Genomic DNA, 2,176 nt, shown 5'->3' with positions numbered 1-2,176 from the left:
ACCCGACGCCGTCACTGGCTCTGCCGCCCTGTCCTCACACGCTCCTGCCTCCCGGGAGGGAGACTGTGGGGGCCCGGGCCTGGGCCCTGAGCACAGCCCTCGGGGGAGGAAGGGCTGCGGATAAGCGTGTCCCAGGCTGCTCCCCAGGTAAGGCAGGCGACACCCGGGGAGATGGGCCGTGTGGGCGGGCAGAGGTGGATGGGACCCGAGGACGGCCCAGAAGGCGTGCTCTGTCAGATCCGGGAGGAAGGGGCCTCTCAGGTTTCTGGATGGAACAAGGCGTCCAATGACACCACGTGCACCTAAGGAAATCCGGCGGGTACCTGTGCGTTGTGCAGCTCTCTCAAAAGACTCAAGCACTGCATGTTTTAGCCATTAAGTCTTCTTTTTTAAAAACGTTTTATTTATTTTTTTAAAAATATTTTTATTAATCTCAGAGAGGAAGGGGGAGGGAAAGAGAGAGAGAAACATCAATGATGAGAGAGGATCATGGATCAGCTGCCTCCTGCAGGCCCCACACTGGGGGTCGAGCTCACAACCCCGGGCATGTGCCCTGACCACGGAATCAAACCGTGACCTCCTGGTTCACAGGCCGACATTCAACCACTGAGCCAGCCGGCCGGGCTAAGTCTTCTTAAATAAAGAGAAGTCCTCTAGCCGGCTGCAGGTGCCCTGGCTGCACCAGGGCTGCTGCCCCTGGCCTTGGGGTGGGGCTGGCATAAATCCAGTTGCCTCGGGGCTTCCCTGCAGCCAGTGTTGCCAAGGCAACTTCCTGGCCTTCAGCCTCTGCTCTTGTCTCCCAACTCCTCCTCCTCCTGTAGCTTGTGGTTTGCAATCTCCAAAAACAAAGCAAAGCAAAACCTTCAGTGCACTTCCGGGAAGTTTGGGGGGAGTGAAAGTTGAGTGCCCAGGCCATCCCTCCATCTAATCGTGGGTCAGAGAGTTAATCCTGGGAGTGCCTGGCTCCGGGCTGGGAGGCGGCTGTCCCAGGCCCCAGGCCAGCAGGACCGTCCCAGCGCACACGCCTACGGGGACGCACACGCCGACCGGGACGCACACGCCCACTGGGATGTGGTGACATTCACACACCTTTCTCTGCGGCTCCTGTCCTCGCACTCCTCATGGCATCTGTTCATGTGAAGACTCTCACAGTTTTTCTGAAATTAAAAAAAAGGTTTTAACGTTCATTGTTTTATTGACAGTCTTCGCATTTTAAACTGTGCAAGGAACAAGACTTTTTTAAAAATTGAATTTATTGGGGTGACATTGGTCAATAAAACCATGCAAGACTTTTTCTTAAGTGAAGCTGAATTTGGTCTTCGCGTAGGAGAGCTGTGAGCCCTGAACCATGTCGGTCCACGGGCTGTTCTCTCCGTGTGGGTTCTGACCTCAGTGCTGACGACATTATTATTCAGAAATTAGAGGGGGTTGCCTTTGTCCTCACGATGCAAAATATCACGCGGCCTTGCCAGCTGTCCGGCCTCATCCCATCCTGGTTTGCAACTAGAGTGAAATATTGATGAGAAAGAACAGTTAATATTTAATGTAACCCTTCAGCTTAGCGAACACCATGCCATTTCATGTCTAACAAAGACAGCCTGAGGAGCACTTGGGCTTTGTAGGGAAGAGGTATACCTTCCTCACGATGCAAAATATCACGCGGCCTTGCCAGCTGTCCGGCCTCATCCCATCCTGGTTTGCAACTAGAGTGAAATATTGATGAGAAAGAACAGTTAATATTTAATGTAACCCTTCAGCTTAGCGAACACCATGCCATTTCATGTCTAACAAAGACAGCCTGAGGAGCACTTGGGCTTTGTAGGGAAGAGGTATACCTCTTTTTTTGGGTATTTTTATATTATTTATTTATTTTTATTTTATGTTATTATTTTTTAAAATATATATGTAATTTTTATTGATTTCAGAGAGGAAAGGAGAGGGAGAGAGGGATAGAAACATCAATGATGAGAGAGAATCATGGATCGGCTGCCTCCTGCACGCCCCCTACTGGGGATCAAGCCTGCAACCCAGGCATGTGCCCTTGACCCAAACTGAACCCGGGACCCTTCAGTCCACAGGCTGACGCTCTATCCACTGAGCCAAACTGGCCAGGGCTATTTATTTATATTTTAAATAATTCTTTATTGTTGAAAGTATTACATATGTCCCCTTTTTT

The 2,176-nt window shown here is 50.6% G+C and overlaps 1 protein-coding gene across 1 annotated transcript in view; it reads left to right on the top strand.

The window, feature by feature from the left end:
* FAM171B (family with sequence similarity 171, member B) overlaps positions 1-2,176 on the top strand; it is a 25,466-nt gene that overhangs the window by 16,687 nt on the left and 6,603 nt on the right. The window lies entirely within an intron of this gene.

This window comes from Myotis brandtii, unplaced genomic scaffold, assembly GCF_000412655.1.
Source record: "Myotis brandtii unplaced genomic scaffold, ASM41265v1 scaffold221, whole genome shotgun sequence".
In the NCBI taxonomy this organism is placed as follows: domain Eukaryota; kingdom Metazoa; phylum Chordata; class Mammalia; order Chiroptera; family Vespertilionidae; genus Myotis; species Myotis brandtii.
This window is presented reverse-complemented; position numbering and strand designations above follow the sequence as displayed.